Source organism: Macaca nemestrina, chromosome 18 (assembly GCF_043159975.1).
Source record: "Macaca nemestrina isolate mMacNem1 chromosome 18, mMacNem.hap1, whole genome shotgun sequence".
NCBI lineage: Eukaryota > Metazoa > Chordata > Mammalia > Primates > Cercopithecidae > Macaca > Macaca nemestrina.
The window spans coordinates 50,375,397-50,393,276 of NC_092142.1; the positions used below are offsets into that span (position 1 = coordinate 50,375,397).

The following is a 17,880-nucleotide window of genomic DNA, read 5'->3' on the forward strand; positions in this document are numbered from 1 at the left end:
AATTTTAGTAATTAGAGGGTTTTTTTTTAATTGACCACTCTAGCTAAAAGCTTTTCAATTTTGTTGATCTTTTTAGACAACCAACTTGGTTTTGTGAATTTTCTCTATTTTTTCTATTCTGTTTTATTTAGTTTTACTCTAATGTTGATTATTTTCATGTCCTGGCTTTGGATTTAGTTTATTCTTCTTTTTCTAGCGTCTTAAGGTGGAAGATTAGGTTGTTGATTTGAGTGAGTTTACAATTAGAAGTTTTCTTGGGAAACTTCTAGGAACTACTTTCACTACATTCTATAAGTTTCCATATGTTCTGTTTTCATCTTGTTCATCTGAAAGCATTTTCTAATTACCCTTGTGATTTCATCTTTAACCTCTTGGTTATTTAGGAATATGTTGTTTAAGTTCCCAAATTTCCTTCTATTATTAATTTCTACTTTCATTTCATTGGAGCTGTAACACATACTTTGACCTTAACCCTTTTAAACATATTGACACTTGTTTTATGGTCATCCTAACTTATAGTCTAGCCTGGAAAATGTTTTATATGCATTTGAGAAGAATGTGTATTCTGCTGTTGTTGGTTGCAGTCCTCTCTAGATGTCTGTTAGTTCCAATTGGTTAATAGTGTTGTTCAAATTTTCTATTTCCTTGATGATCTGTCTAGTTGTTCTATTCATTATTGAAAGTGAGGGATTGAAGTGTCCAACTATTAAAGTTGAATTGTGTGTGTCCCTTCAAACCTGTCAGATTTTATGTATTTTGAGGCTTTGTTGTTAGGTACATATATGTTTCATTAATTTTAAAATATTCATTCTACCAATTTCTGCCTTTAAAATTTTCTTTATTTTAATTGACATAATAATTGTACATATTTATGAGTACAGTGCAATGTTTTCATACACGTATACATTGTGTAATAATTAAATCAGGGTATTTAGCACACCACCTCATATATTTTATCGTTCTCTGTAGTGAGAACATTCAAAATCTTCTCCTCTAGCTATTTTGGAATGTATAATACAAAATTGTCAACCATAGTTGCCCTGTTGTGTGACAGAACATCAGAACTTATCCTCTTCTCTAACTGTAATTTTGTACACATTGAACAATCTCTCCATATTCCCCTTCCTGTTACTCTCCCCAGCATCTGGTAACCACTCTTCTACTCTCCACTTCAGTGAGATCAATTTCTTTAGATTCCACATATGAGTGAGATCACTCAGTATTTGTCTTTCTGTGTCTGGCTTATTTTGCTTTACATAATGTCCTCCAGGTTTATCTATGTTGTCACGAGAGACAGGATTTCTTTCTTTTAATGGCTGAATAGTAGTCCATTGTGTATATACACATTTTCTTTATTTATTCATCAATTGATGGACACATAGGTTGATTCCATATCTTGGCTATTATAAATAATACTGCAATAAATATAAGAATACATACTTTGACATACTAATTTCATTTCCTTTAGATAAATATTCAATAGTAGGATTGTGGGATTGTATATTTCTACTTTTAACTTTTTGTGGAAACTTCATACCGTCTTCCGTAGCGGCTATACCAATTTACATTCCCACCAGCAGTGTGTAAGTATTCCCCTTTCTTCACATCCATGACAGCATTTGTTATTCTTTGTCTTTTTGATAGTGGCCATTCTAAATGGGGAGAGGTGATATCTCATTGTAGTTTTGATTTGTATTTCCCTGATGATTAGTGTTGTTGAGCATTTTTTCATGTACCTATCCTTCTTTTGAGAAATGTCTACTGAGGCCTTTTGGCCATTTTTAAATTGAATTATTTGGTTGTTTTGCTATTGAGTTATTTGAGCTCATTATATATTCTGGATATTAGAATACATGTCAGGTGCATAGTTTTAGACTATTCTGTAGGTTGTCTCTTCACTTATTGATTGTTTCTTTTATTGTGCAGAAGATTTTTAGCTTGATAGAATCCTGTTTGCCTATTTTTATCTTTATTGCCTGTGCTTTTTTTTGAGGCAGAGTTTCACTCTTGTTGCCCAGGCTGGAGTGCGATGACATGATCTCGGCTCACTGCAACCTCCACCTCCTGGTTTCAAGTGATTCTCCTGCCTCAGCCTCCTGAGTAGCTGGGATTACAGGCATGCGTTACCACGCCTGGCTAATTTTGTATTTTTAGTAGAGACGGGCTTTGTCCATGTTGGTCAGGCTGGTCTTGAACCCCCGACCTCAGGTGATTCGGTTGCCTTGGCCTCCCAAAGTGCTGAGATTACAGATATGAGTCACTGCAGCTGGCCTGCCTGTGCTTTTAAAGCCTTATCCAAAAATATTTTTATTTTGTTTTTTATTTTTATTTTTGATTTTTTGAGACAGGGTCTTGCTTTGTTGCCCAGGCATGGAGCACAGTGGTGCAAACATGGCTCACTGCAGCTTTGACCTCCTGGGCTCAAGCAATCCTCCCACATCGCCCCCTCCCCCAGCCTCTACTTTAGCTGGGATGGGACTACAGGCACATGTCACCATGCCTAGCTAATTTTTAAAATTTTGTGGACAGAGAGTCTCACTATACCCAGGCTGGACGTGAAGTCCTGGGCTCAAGTGATCTTCCCATCTCAATCTCCCAAAGTGCTGGGATTACAGGCGTGAGCCATCATGCTTTGCTGTCTTATCCAAAAATTATTTGCCCATACCAATGTCCTGAAGCACATTTCCAATGTTTCCTTCTAGTAGTTTTACCATTTGGGGTCTTACATTTAAAACTTCAATCCATTTTGAGTTGATTTTTGTGTATGGTGAAAGACAGATGTCTAGCTTTATTTTTCTGCATGTGGATATCTAGTTTTTCCAGCATCATTTATTATCTGACTTTTAATTAAAAACTTTAATCAATTAAAATATAATTACTGATATGATAGGATTTTTAGGTGCCATTTTGTTATTTGTTTTCTATGTCTTTCTTTTCTGTTCATCAGTTCCTCCACTGTTGTCTTCATTTGTGTTAAATAAATATTTTCTAGCATACCATTTAAAGTTTCTTGTTTTCTTTACTACATATTTTTGAGTTATTTTCTTAGCAATTGTACTGAGGATTACCATTAATATCTTAATTTATTTAAAAAATTGGATTTGTTTTAATACCAACTGAATTGAAATAGAATATTAAAACTTTGCTCATATATAGCTTCATTCCTCTTCTCCTATTTTGCTGTTATTTTCATAAATTAAATCTTTATATATTATGTGCCCTTCTTTAGATTTATTGCATTATGAAGTTGTCTTTTGAATCAGGTTGAAAACAGAAAATACATTCATACTTTGTCTTCATCTGTATAGTTGCTTTTCTGGTGTTCTGTTTATTGTGGATTCAAGTTACTGTCTGGTGTCCTTTTATTTCAGCCAGAAGGGCTGCTTTTATTATTTCTTGTGAGACAGGTCTGCTGGTGACAAACTCTGTCAGTTTTTGTTTATCTGGGAATTTCTTAATTTCTCCTTTCTCTATGAAGTTTGACCAGATATAAAAAACCTGGCAAACAGTTTTTTTCTTTCAAAAATGTCATCTCAATATTTTCTGGCCTCCATGGTTTCTGCTAAGAAACCAACTGTTAATCTTATTGAGGGTCTTTTATACATAATAAATTGTTTATTGCCTGTTTCCAAGATTCTGTCTTTGACTTTGAATTTTGCAGTTTGAAATAATGAGTCTGTGTGTGGCTCTCTTTGAATATATGCTACTTGGAGTTCACTGAACTTTTTCAATGAGTAAACTAATGTTTTTTCATAAAATGAGGGAAGTTTTTAGGCATTATTTCTTCAAATATTCTTTTTACCCCCTCTCTGTTTTCCCATTAAGACTTCCATTATGCATGTTTGTATACTTGATAGTGTACAACTATCAAGTCCTGTAAGTCTCTGCTGGACTCTTTATTTTTATTTATTCTTCTTTCTGTTTCTTAGCCTGGATAATCTCAATTTACCTATTTTCAAGTTTACCTATTACTTTGCATGCTGAAGTCTGCTATTGAGATTTTCCAGTGAATTTTTTATATTAGTTTTACTTTGGTTTACAAAATTACTATTCAATCCCCAAATTTCTATTTGATTCCTTATCATTTCAGTCTCCTTATTGGTAGTCTTTATTTGGTAAAACATTATTTACATAATTTCCTTTAGCTTTTTAGACATGACTTCTTTTAGCTTTTCAAACATATTTAAAATGACTGATTTAATGTCTTCTTCTTATACGTCCAGCCTCTGAGCTTTCCCAGGGATGGTTTCTATAGATTGCATTTTTTTATTTTTCTATGTAAGGGTCATAATTTCTTGTTTACTTACAGGTTCTATAATATTTTTATTGAAAAGAACACATTTCCAATTATATAATGTGTGACTCTGGAAATCAGACCATCCCTATTTCCCAAGATTTGTTGTTGCTTCCTGTTGTAGTTGTTACTGGTTTTTGTTTATATGTTTCTGAACTAATTCTGTAAAGTCTGTATCTTTGTTATGTGTGGTCATTGAAATCTCTATTCAATTAACTTCATGGTCAGCTAATGATTGGACAAAAATTTCCTTAAAGGCCTTTACTAATAAGTCTCCCAGTCTTTTTTGATTGGCTCTGTGTAGATGGTGGGGAATGCCTTTTACACTCAGCCAGGTGATTACAACTCTACCTTAGCCTTCACTTCCTGCTTGGGCAGAGACTCAAGGTCAAAGGTGAGAGATTAGAACCTACACTGGTCTTTCGTAAGCATGTGCATAGCTGTGCACAGCCCTGGTCATATATGTAGACGTCTAGCTTCTCAGAAATATGTCAATGACCCTAAAAGTATTTCATTTTTCAGATTTTCCTGTCAATCTTTTTTGTTAGTTTATTGTTTGCCCCAACTGTTATCCATCACTTCAGGTAGCTGTGATGTTAAGACATTTGACAAATGCCCCCAGAAAAAGGTGTTTAGCATTGGGCAAATTTTAGTAAGCCCCACCAAAAGACCAGCCTTTCCACTTGGGTATTTTAGGAAGCCTTTAAACAGATGAAACTATAAATTTTGAGGGAATATGGTAGTTCTATTTCCTCTGGTGCTGGGATTCAATGCCTTTATTTTTCAAGGCTAACAAAGAGCTGGAGAGTGGTTAATGGGACTAATATAAGTAAAAATGCCACAAAGCTCACTGTTTTTATTAAGATTCAGCAATTTTTCTTGCCTAAACATCTCTTGGGTTGTTGCAAGCCTTTGGTTAATTTCCAGAGTTCTGAAAAAGTTGATTCTGACCACTTTTTTTTTTTCTTAGCTTTTTCATTGCTCTTCTATAAAGGGACAAACTTTTGGTGGCTCTTAGGTCACCATTTTTGCTGACATCACTCTCTATGATTTATTTATTCTTTTCTATAAATTATGAGCCTTAGATTAAGAATCTTTTGCTTTTTCTTGTTTTTTTTTGTTGTTGTTTGTTTGTTTGTTTGTTTATGGGTGTCCTCTGGTCTAGCAGTGTTTATTGAAAAGGTATTCTAGTTTACTTGCACTTACATATAAATTTTAAGATAATCTAGTTTATACCTACACAAAGTGTTATTGACATTTTGATAGAAATTAGGTTAAATCTGTTCATCCATTTAGGGAGTATTGACATTTTTATGTTGGGTCTTTCAACCCATATATGTGATATGTCTTGCCATTTGTTTAGATCTTCTTTGATTTTTTTCATCTGTGTTTTATAGTTTTCAGCATTAAAATCCTGTGCATATTTTGTCAGATTTATAATTAATCATTTAAATTATTCTCAAGCAATTATAAATGGTATTGTATGTTTAATTTTGGTGCCTATCTTTTTATTATTAGCATACAGAAATATAACTGAGTTTTGTAAGTGGATCTTGTATCCTGCAACTTTGCCAAATTTACTTATTATTTCTTTTCCCACCTTATTATATTAGCTAGAACTACCAGCACTATGTTAAATAAGAGTGGGGAGAGTGAACATCTTTGACTTTTTCCCAATCAGAGAGGAAAGTATTTAGTCATTCACACTTAAATATAATATTAGGTATAGATTTTTTTACACACATTATCAATTGATGAAATTTCCTCTATTTCTAATTTTTTAAGTGATTTTTAAAATCAGAAATGAATGTTGAATTTAGTCAAATATTTTTTACACATTGACTAATATAATCATATAAATTTACTTCTTTCACTTGTTAATGTGGTGGATAATATTGATGATTTTAAAAAATTGAGCTAGCCAGGCTTTCTTCCTTGGAATAATCCCCAAAGACCATGGCATATAATTCTTTTTATATATTGCTAAATTCTACTTGCTAATATTCTTTTAAGGATTTTTGCATCTATGTTTATGAGGGATATTGCTCTGTAGTTTTTGTTTTTGTACTGTCTTTGTCTAATTTGGATATCAGGGTAATACTAGCTTCATAAAATGAATACAGCAGTGTTTACTCCTTTTCTATTTTTTATTTTTATTTTTGGCAGTGATTAGGTAGACATAGTGTTAGTTCTCCCTTAAATGTTTCCTAGAATTTTCCAATGTAACCATCTGGGAAAAGGTATGTTGATGGCAGCGGGTGGGGGGCAGTGTTGGGGGAGAAGTGTTGGGGGAGGGGCAGTTTTAAAATGATCAACTCAATTTCCTAATAGTTATAGTTTTATTCAAATTTCTATTTCATATTCGATGATACAATACTTTGTACTTTTGTGGAATTGCTCCATTTTTATCTAAGTTGTCAAATTTATGTGGAGAGAGACGTTTCTAGTATTTCCTTACTATTCGCTTGAGGTCTACAGAGTCTGTATGATATTCCTTATTTAATTTCTGATACTGGTAATTTGTGTTGGTCTTGTTGGAGGATTGTCAATTTTATTGATCTTTTCAAAGAACCATCTGTTAGTTGTAATGATTTCCAATATTGTTTTTCTGTTTCTAATCTCATTGATTGCTGCTATTATTTTTATTATTTCTTTCATTATCATGCTTTGGATATACTTTGCAGTTCTTTCTCTAGGTTATTAAAATGGGAACTTAGGTTATTTGAGAATTTCACCCTTTTCTAATCTAGATTAATTCATGCTGTAAACTTCTCTCTCACCACTGCTTTAACTATTTTCTACAAATTATGATGTCATATTTTCATTCTTACTCAGTTTGACTTTTTTTAAATTTCCCATGAGAATTCCTATTTGATTCATGGATTATTTAAAAGAGAAGTGTGTCTTTTAGTCTTTAAGTGTTTGAAGATTTTAACTTCATCTTCCTGTGATTGATTTCCTGTTTGATTCCATTGTGGTTGGAAAACATGGTCTCTATATAAATTCTATGTTTAAAAAGTTTGTTGTTGTTGTTTTTTTTTTGTAGTCTAGAATATTATCCACCTTAGTATATATTTTTTATTTATGTACTTATTTATTTCTTTTGAGATGGAGTCTTGCTCTGTCTCTCAGGCTGGAGTGCAGTGGCATGATCTCAGCTCACTGCAACCTCAGCCACCCAGGTTCAAGCAATTCTCCTGCCTCAGCCTCCCAAGTAGCTGGGATTACAGGCATGTGCCACCACACCTTGCTAATTTTTGTATTTTTAGTAGAGATGGGGTTTTACCGTGTTGACCAGGCTGGTCTCAACTCCTGACCTCAAATGATCCACCTGCCTTGGCCACCCAAAGTGCTGGGATTACAGGTAAGAGCCACTGCACCCAGCCCACATCTTAGTATATATTTCATAAACATTTGAAAAGAATGTGTAATGTATATTCTGCTACTGTTGAGTAGAGTATTCTATAAATGCACATTGATAGTGCTATTGAGTTCCTTCTTTCCTGACATTCTATATAGTTTTTCACTAATTTTTGGTAGAGTGATGATGAAGCCTTTCACCATTTCTGTTTCTATGGCTATTTCCCCCTTTAGTCCTATTAAATACCTTTAATGTATTTTGTAACCCTGCTATTTTATAACTCCTTTAGAATTGCTACATCTTCTTGGTGAATTGACCCTTTTGTCATTATATAGTGTACTTCTCCACCTCTGATAATTTTTTTTCTCTGAAGTCTAATTTATATGACATTATATAGCTACTTTGCTCTCTTTTGTTTTAATATTTACATGATGTATTTTCCCACTATTTTGTTTTTAATATGCTTATATCATTATCAATGAAGTGAGTTTTTGTAGACAAGATAGAGTTTGGCCATGTTTTACAATATAACTTGCCAATCTCTGTCTCTTAATTGGTATATTTAGACCAGTTACAACTAGTGTAATTATTGATGTGCAGACTTTTTAAAAATAAAAATTCCGCTATTTTATGTTTTCTGTTTATTCTGTTTCTTTCCTCTGTTTTACTTTTCTTGCATTCTTATGGGTTACTTGAGCATTTCATTTAGAATTCCATTTTATCTGTAATATTTTCAAGTCTATTTTTAATAGCATTTTAGTGGTTGCTTTAAATATTACATTATGTATACAAATATACATATGTATAGTCTACTAGTGTTATTATTTTACCAGTTCAAGTGATGTGTAAAAGTGTAAAAATCTTATACCCCTCATATCTCTTTACTCTCCATATTTATGATATAATTATTGTAAATATTTATGTACATTTAGCATCACATCAGGCAGTGCTATAATTTATATTTGTCAAGCATCACATAGATAACTGAAGAGTAGAAGAGGCATCTGTTATATTTTCCCAGATTTTTGTTTAATGTGTACTTTCTTCCCTCCCAATATTCCAATATTTCTTTTTCTATTATTTCCTTTCTGTTTGGAGAACTTCCTTTAGCTATTTTCTCATGTTAGGTCTACTAGTGACAAATTCTTTTAGCTTTTTTTCTGGGAATGCCTTGATTACCCTTTATTCTTGAAGAATATTTTCACTGGATATAGAATCCTGGGATGATGATTCTTTTCCTTCAACTTTTGAAAAATGTACTACTTCTTTCATTGTTTCTGATGGGAAATATGCTTCACTAAAATTGTTTTTCTTCTGTAGGTAAAATATTATTTCTCTTACAGCTTTCAAGATTTTTTTCTTTAGCTTTGGTTTTCAGAAGTTTGATTATAATGTGTCTTGATGTGAATTTCTTTAGGTTTAACCTCAATATGTAATTTGTGTCTTTTGCCAAAATTGGGAATTTTTCAGCTGTTACTTTAAGTACTTTCTTAGCCCTGCTCTCTTTTTTTTTTTTTCTCAGAACTTACATGACATGAATGTTAGATATTTTGTTATAGTCCTGAAACTTCCTGAGAGTCTTTTTATTTTTAAAAATCTATTTTCTTTCTGTTCAGTTGGGTAATTTATTTTATTCTATATTCAGGCTCACTGATGCTTTTGTCTGTTCCTTCCATTCTGCTATTGACCCCATCTATTAAGTTTATTATTTTGGTTACTGTATTTTTCAGTATTAAAATTTCCAATTGGTTCTTCTTTACATCTTCTGTTTCTTTGATCAGGTTATTTTTTTGCTTATATTTTTCTATTTTATTTGCTTAAAGCATGCTTGTAATTGTTTGTTAAAACATTTTTATCATGCTTTCTTTAAAATATATTTGCCAGATAATTTTTTGTCATCTTGGCATTGGCATATATTCATTGCCCTTTACTTTCAATTTGAGATCACCCTGCTCTCTTTGATATGATGAGTAATTTTTTAATAAAACCTAGATATTTCATGTATTATGCTATAAGACTTTGGATCTCATTTAGACCTTCTGTTATACTCAGTTTCCCCTGACACTGCTCTGCAGGAGAAGGGAGGATGCCACCTTATTATTGCCAGGTGAGGGTTGAAGTCCAGGTTCTCTGCTTGCCTTCACTAACCTCTGAATGTGTATATATATGAATCCTAGTTACTTCTGGCTGAGAGTGGGAGTTCCAGCTTCCCACTAGACCTTCACTGATACCTCAATGTCTGGAAGGGTAGGAATGCGTCCTTACTGCTTCCCACGTGGTCTCCACCAACACCAGAGTGGAGCAAATTGGGCTTGTTACTGCTGTGCAGTGGTGAAATTCCTGACTCTCCACTAGGGTCCTCTGATACCATCCCAGAGGAGAGAGGTTGAAGTATCTATTATTGCTGGAAAGAGTTGAAAATCCAGGTTTTCTGTGTGGGTCCCACTGACATTGTGATGGTGTGGGGAAGAGGATTGTTCCTTTCCACCTGGTAAGGAGGAAAGTTCTGGTGCTCTACTTGACATTCTCTGATGCCAGCCCTACGAAAGGATTGGGGTGCTTCATTCCAGCTATATATCTTAGCTCTCCCCTTAGCCCTAGCTGGTGTGGATGAGATGGGGTAACCATTTTTTCTGTGGTGTTTGGTTAGAGTAGAGTAGTCGCTGTCTGAAAGTTTTTCTTTCTGACTACCCACTTCCTGATTCTTTTGTTATGGGATCTTTGGAGTGTCAATTTTCTACCCAGAAAACCCTGTGGCTGGTGGCACCTTTGCCCGAGTTCTTGTCCAGCATCCAGGAAGAATGAGGTACATAGAGAAGTGAAGAGTGAAGAAGATGAAGAAGAGCTTTATTTAGTGTTAGAACAGCTCAGAGGAGACCCATAGTGGGTAGCTCCTCCCTGTAGGCAGGTCATCCCGTCAAGTGTTCAGCTCTCAGCAGAGGGAAGGCGCTGGAGAGGGTAAATCCTCTTTGCAGGCCAGTCATTTGGACCACTCTGCAGGTCTCTGAAACTCTAAGCAGAGAGGGTAGCTCCTCTCTGCAGCTGATCATCCTGTCATCTCTCTGTCCTCTGCCCTCTGCCCTGCTCTGCCTGAACCCGAGGCTTTTACGGACCTCAGAAGGGAGGAAGTGCATGCATATTGATCCGTGGGTGACAACGGGCAAGCAGCAGGAGGCACTACAACTCCCTATTCCAGTCTGTGGACTGGCAGTCGTGCCCCCAGCCTTCAGCCTTTCCCTGGCCTGAAGGTGAGGCCTTACCCTGGACTACTGTTTTCCACCCAGTAATCTATCTGATTTCTGCTGCCATTCATGGCCCCTGGGGCTCAGTGCCATCTTTGCTCCAAGATTGGAGCTGGCACAGGGAAAGGAGAGAGGCCAGGCAGCAGGAGTAGACACCCCTGAGCCTGCAGGGATGTGAAGGCCCTTCCTGGTCCCCAAGGGAGTAGGCTGCAGAGATGCCCAGGCCCTGTGCTTGGGAGGGCTGCTGCAGCAGCACCCAGGGAGCTTCTACTCTGCAAACTCAGAAGGGACAGGGCTTCCACTTGTCCCCAGCTCCTGTATACTCTGTGGAATGGGAGGCCCAGGTCTGCAGCCATGGGTTGGGCACCCAGGAGGGCAGATCCTGCCTACTCCTGGTTCCCTGCAAGAGCACAGAGAAGCTCGGGATTCACAGCCAGTTTGGGCAGCTACAGCTGCAGTTTGGGGTCTGCAACCTGTGGTTTGGGCAGCTGCAGCAGTACCCTAGGATCTCCTGCCCCAACTCAGAAGGGGTGGAGCTTCCACTGGCTCCATGGAGTGTGCAGACCCAGCCGTGCCTCCTTGCTGCAGCCATCGTGTACTGCGATCACTTTGGCTAGAAACAGCAACTTGTTATTATTGTTGTTTTCATCTGTATGCATTGACCATTCCAGGGTGCTGGCTTCTTCAGCTTCAAGTCTGGGGTATACAAGGCAAAGAAATAGCCCAGGGAACTTGCCACCACGTTGTTCTGTGGGTCCTAAAGTTTCTAGCTTATCTGCCTTCTTCTCTTCAACCTTTACAGTCTTTGTATGTTGGTTTCATATATAATGCCCAAGGATGTTTTAGCCATAATTAGCAAAGAATAGTGAAATGTTCATCTGCTTCATCTTCTCTACAGGAGAAACTTTCCAAACTTACAAACTTATATTTCAAATATTTTATAATTAAAATAAGTACCAAAAAGTGAACAAGAATTTTGGGGAATTGGGGGTTAATACTAGGTGGAGTGAGGAAGCAGTGAGTTTGATGGAGACAGGGAAGAAGGCCCAGCAACAGTGACAGGAAGGCACATGGAAGAGAGAACTGGTGAAACAGTTTCCAGTAATGGAAACCGACAAGGTAAGAACTGCTTACAAGCAGAGCCAGGTTTTGAAGACTTTGGGGATACATGAAGAATGCTCTTTAACTGATCACTTCTAGAGCAGAAACATGGGCGTTGCTTTGCCCCTCAGGGCCTACTTTAACCTCTGTTCTCACCCTTTTGGAGTAACATAAAATGACAGTAATAGTTGAATCCATCGTATTATTTGAGAGTGACCCTCTGACCTAGAGGTCAAGCTTTTTGCTTACCCGTCTGATTAGAACATTCCATAATTTTTGAGGGAACTCATCTCCGGGCCCTTTCCATTAATTAGTCCAGCACTAGCAGATCCTTGAAGAGGAAAAACCAGTGTTGAAGGCTCTCAAATCGCTCTTTGGTGATTAGGAAGTGAGATAAGGAAGGGAAGCTTTTAACAACATGACAGTCGTCCTGCAAGCTCCAGAGAGGCGGCTCTCTGCAATCTGAGAGGAGCCCAGCCACATGAGAAAAGCAAACAAACAAAAATACCTCTGTGATGCTTGGATTTTATAAAGCACTGATATCTGATGGTTAATCTGCCTGGCCCTGCCAGAGAGGACAGTGTTAAATTGCCTTCTATTCTTGGGAACTTAACTTGTCATTGTTAAGCCTGCCTGCATGAGAACCTTTGAAACAAAATCTGGATGTATAGAAAAGTTGTCCTGGTTCAGGTTAGGTGAACTCTGCACCAGTGGAAGTGGCCTGAAGTGAAGTGAAGTGCCCCCAAGCCAAGTGAGCTCAAGAGAAATCTGCTAGCTGGAAGGCACAGTCAGAAGACCCTTCAAAGTCTACAGAGGGAAACTAGGGGCATCTCTCGTACCTAAGCCCCTTCTGCATTCCAGAGATTCCAGGGAGGTGGTGTGAGACAATGGTGATGCTCATGGCCTTTGAATACACTCACGCTTCAGCCAGCTGGTGACACGGGAGAATGACTCCATCTCTTCAACTTCAGTTTCCACATCCATAAAATGGAAACTATAATGGGACCTGTTATCTCACAGGTTTGCGGTAAAGATTGACTGAGAAGTTCTTGCATTATACATGGGGAGTGTTCAAAGAACAGTAGTTGCTATTACTTTAAAAATCACTGGTCTAATAGAATGTTTACAGGGAGCCAAAAAAAAAAAAAAAAAAAAAAAACTCGGCCGAGCGCGGTGGCTCAAGCCTGTAATCCCAGCACTTTGGGAGGCCGAGACGGGCGGATCACGAGGTCAGGAGATCCAGACTATCCTGGCTAACACAGTGAAACCCCGTCTCTACTAAAAAATACAAAAAACTAGCCTGGCGTAGTGGCGGGCGCCTGTAGTCCCAGCTACTCGGGAGGCTGAGGCAGCAGAATGGCGAGAACCCGGGAGGCGGAGCTTGCAGTGAGCTGAGATCCGGCCACTGCACTCCAGCCTGGGCGACAGAGCGAGACTCCGTCTCAAAAAAAAAAAAAAAAAGAGGCCGGGCGCGGTGGCTCAAGCCTGTAATCCCAGCACTTTGGGAGGCCGAGACGGGCGGATCACGAGGTCAGGAGATCGAGACCATCCTGGCTGACACGGTGAAACCCCGTCTCTACTAAAAAATACAAAAAACTAGCCAGGCGAGGTGGCGGGCGCCTGTAATCCCAGCTACTCGGGAGGCTGAGGCAGGAGAATGGCGTGAACCCGGGAGGCGGAGCTTGCAGTGAGCTGAGATCCGGCCACTGCACTCCAGCCTGGGCGGCAGAGCGAGACTCCGTCTCAAAAAAAAAAAAAACAAAAAACAAACAAAAAAAAAAAACAAAAAACACCTCATAGAATTGAGACTAACCATTTCATTTTAGAGAAGGGGTAGCTGAGACTCAAAGATGTTGCCTATGATGCCCCCACTCACCCCTCAAGGTCATATGGCTAGTTGGCGGCAGAACTACCAAGAGAACACCATTCTTCTAAACTCTGTGGTCTCTTTCCCTGTTTTTTTCAATTGCCACATCAAATCTAGATTTTAGTTTGTACCTGATGAACATATTATCTGACTTTATAAGAAGTTTCTATTTTAATTTTTCTTTTTGAGACAGGGTCTTGCCCTGTCACCCATACTGGCACAATCATAACTCCCTTCAGCCTCAGCATGCTCAGGTGATCCTACCTCAGCCTACCCAGTAGCTGGGTCTACAGGCATGTGCCATCACACCCAGCAAATTCTTTAAATCTCTTTCTTTTCTTTCTTTCTTTCTTTTTTTTTTTTTTTTTTTTTTGAGACAGTCTTGCTCTATCACCCAGGCTGGAGTGCAGTGGCACGATCTCAGCTCACTGCAACCTCTGCCTCCCAGGTTCAAGCAATTCTCTTGCCTCAGCCTCCTGAGTAGCCAGGATTACAGGTGCCAACCACAACGCCCGGCTAATTTTTGCATTTTTGGTAGAGACGAGGTTTCGCCACGTGGGTCAGGCTGGTCTCGAACTCCTGGGCTCAAGAAACCTTCTCTCCTTGGCCTCCCACAGTCCTGGGGATTGCAGGAGTGAACCACCACACCAAGCTAAGATTGTTTTGTGTGTGTGTTTTAACATGTGTCTCAAGAAAGTTGCACCAAATGAGAAACCAACAAACAACTAAAAACAAAAATAATAACACTAAATGAAAACAACCATCAAAAGAACAGATCTAATTGCAAACACCAGAAGCCATGTCTCAAACAGAAGGTCCTGTGTCTTGTCATAATCACACCGCGCATAATATCGGAGCCTTCTCTGTCTCATGAGGTGAGTGATCCCACGTGCATTCTAACGCATGTTTTATTTCTCCATTGATTTTAATTAAAAGGATATTGTCAAGGTTGCTAGGCATAAATATTGACTGCTTTTGACACTACAGTTGTCCCAGAGGGTCAGGCTTGCTTTTTCAAGCTTCTTGAATCTCTTTCGGTTCCTTGCAGTCTCTTTTTGGTACGTTGGAAATCTCAAAAAAAAAAAAAATGGAACTATTAGGGCATGCCTGATAGGTTTTTAATTTTATTTTATGTTTTTAAATGCAGGTTGAAAAAGAAAAGAAAGGCCTGGTAATTTGGAATAATCATTCACAAATGAAATCTTGGGCCTTGACTTAGCTAGAATGGTTGCATGAGTGGTAAAAAATTACTGAATAATGATCTTCCTATTCAATCAGTTTGGTCAGTGTATACGCGGATATATCTCCAAAATCTCATATGGACATCATTCGTGCTTTTAATAAACCAAAAAGATATGTTCTTTTAAAAGAGAATTTTACTAAAAAAGATTCCTGGGGTCCCAACCCCAATCCCCTCATCCAGGCCTGAGTTCCTTTGTAATTTCTAAATGATCACAGCTCCCTTGCCTAAGTAGGCTGTCAGTTCAGCACTGATGAACATTTCTATCTGGAAACTGGAAGGCCTCGAGATGGTGCTGGTATTTCAGGGTTAACTCTAGCAGAGTCTAAAACAGCAGGGGTTTAAAGAGGCCCAACACTATATTAGGAAGAGGTGGACTGCCGAGAATAAGTGGTGTGAAATGCATTATGAGCATTCTCGGCAAAGAGAAATTGTCTTTTCCTTGTTGATAGTAGAAAATCAATACGGTTGTTTTCTGTTCAGTTTTCAAGGGCACAAGTTGCTGCTACTTCAGGCTTGAGAAGTTCATAGGATGGTTAACAAAATGTCAGCAGTGATTGAGCAGTTCAAGCAAAATTGACATCCCTCTGCCATAAGTCTACCCTAAGTGAACTGGCAGCCATGGGGGATGGCAGAGCATCCCAGGGCCACAGGGAGCAGGTGGGTTAACGCATCAAGCTAAAAAAATAATTGCTGGCCCCACACAACAGGTGGAAAGATGATTCACATTGTTATTCTCCTTGGTTTGGGTAGCTGACATGAGGAAAGAAGAAAGACTCTTTGATCAATAAAAGGACTGCCCAGAAGCCGATACAACTCCAGTTACCCTAGGACTGTGTGCAATCTCTTTTCCTCATCCCATCTGGCAGCATAGGGATTCTTTTCTTTCTTGGCACTGTCTGGCTTGTCAGATATATTATTTTCCTTTCTCCTCTCCAGATGCCCTTCCTTCCCTACTTTTTCTACTTTCCATCTCTACGTCACCTTTTCTAAGTAGCTGAAGGTCATTACTCAGCATCCATGCTGGTTAAGAGGCAATCTCTGGAGACCCAAAGCCCTTGATATGATTTGGCTCTGTGTCCCCCACCCAATTCTCATCCCAAATAGTAATCCCCATGTGTTGGAGGAGGGGTCTGGTGGGAGACCATTGAATCATTGGGGCTAATTTTCCTTTTGCTATTCTCGTGATAGTGAGTTCTCATAATATCTGATGGGTTTAAAGTGTGGCACTCCCTTCCTTGCTCGCTCTCTCTCCTGCTGGCTGCCTTGTGAGAAGCTGCTTACTTCCCCTTCAACTTCCGCCATGACTGTAAGTTTCCTGAGGCCTCCCTAGCCATGTGGCACTGTTGAGTCAATTAAATCTGCTTTCTTTATAAATTACCCAGTCTCAGGTAGTTCTTTATAGCAATGTGAAAATAAGATAATACAATCCTGAATTTGTCATTTAGTAAAAATGTTTCTTGAGCCACTCCCCCAGCCCCAAGCCTCAGTTTCTTCAACTGCAAAATGGGTGATAATTTCCCTCACTTTATGAGAATAGGTGCTCCCTGTCAGTCCTGCAAGTACAGGGTTGATGCCTGAGAGTGAGCACTTCCTTAAATTATGTGCCAAAGGCATCTCACTCATCTCACCTTCATAGTAACCTTGTTGCAATAACATTGTGAGTTAACCTGTTGATCTCCTTAAACTGTTTTGCACATTGACTGATTATGACCTTTCGTTTGCATAAATTTTCACAATTTTGCCAAACACATTCCCAGACAATCTTCTGACTGTTTGGGGCTTTATCACTTGCTTCCTTTTCCCCTCCACTCTGACTACAGGCAGATAAAACAGTTTTTCTTCTACACCAGGCACTTTAGCAGTTAGCACAGAAACAGTCACACAGGAGGCACTCACAGAATAGACTTGGGCTAAAAGAAAAAGGTAATGAATAGTCTTTGTTTAGCCAGATTACCAAAGGACTATGCAAATCTTTCAATCTCTTACTCCTATCCAGTTCTATAGACAATGGATCAACAGAACTTTTATGAACAGATGAAGAAACCATGTCTGCAGTACCTCTGTGAAGTCCCAACGTGGTCAGGGATATTTCTTTTCTCTTCAAATGTGATGACTGGGTCCTGATTCAAAGGCACTGTTTGGGAGTAGCATGTCTGCATGAGAACAAGCACATATACATATTCACTTTTATGTTTGTACACAGAAGCATGCATCGGTTTCTATGCGTGTGATATAATTAAATGATGGTCAAGACAGTGATTCAAATTTGCCTAAGCTCCAGGGTCTCTGCATGACACACAATCTGGGATGGAAGGCTTAGTCTCATGAAAGACCAGTAGAAATAAAATACAGTGAAATGCAGAAATTCAAAATCATCCAAATACGGCTGCTTCCTCCTTCCTTAAATGTTTTCCTATGCATGTGAATCTCTCTCCCACCAGGTACCAGCCACTCCCTCACTGTAGCATTTTAGAAAGGCGAAATAGATGAAAAAGGCCAGTCTCAAAGGAAAATGAGGACATCCTCTTAAAAAGCAACCTAAAGCAGAATCCTATTACTAAAGCTTTTCTGATGTTTGATTTTTTTTTTTAAGCCAAGGCATTGTAATTTATTCAGTTAGGAAAATCCCTGAGCAATTTCCCTAACTTTTCTGTGGCTTAGAAGCATTTCCCTTTTTTTTTTTTTTCTTGTTGGGTGTGGGGAGTGAGAGGGTATATCTTTGTCTTTTCTCCATACCCAATTTTCCATGACTAAGAAATGGGACATCAAAGG

At 38.4% G+C, this 17,880-nt stretch overlaps 1 long non-coding RNA gene across 4 annotated transcripts in view; it reads right to left on the reverse strand.

The window, feature by feature from the left end:
- Positions 1 to 17,880, reverse strand: part of LOC105492267 (uncharacterized) — a 61,720-nt gene that overhangs the window by 13,549 nt on the left and 30,291 nt on the right. For 2 of the 4 annotated variants that reach the window (XR_011616440.1, XR_011616442.1), the window contains exons 2-3: positions 17,167 to 17,261; positions 14,385 to 14,916 (exon numbers count right to left, since the gene is read on the reverse strand). This is a non-coding gene — a long non-coding RNA (uncharacterized lncRNA). Of the gene's footprint in view, positions 1 to 14,384; positions 14,917 to 17,166; positions 17,262 to 17,880 lie in introns of those variants that run through there. The other 2 variants (XR_011616439.1, XR_011616441.1) reach the window with 1 other exon arrangement.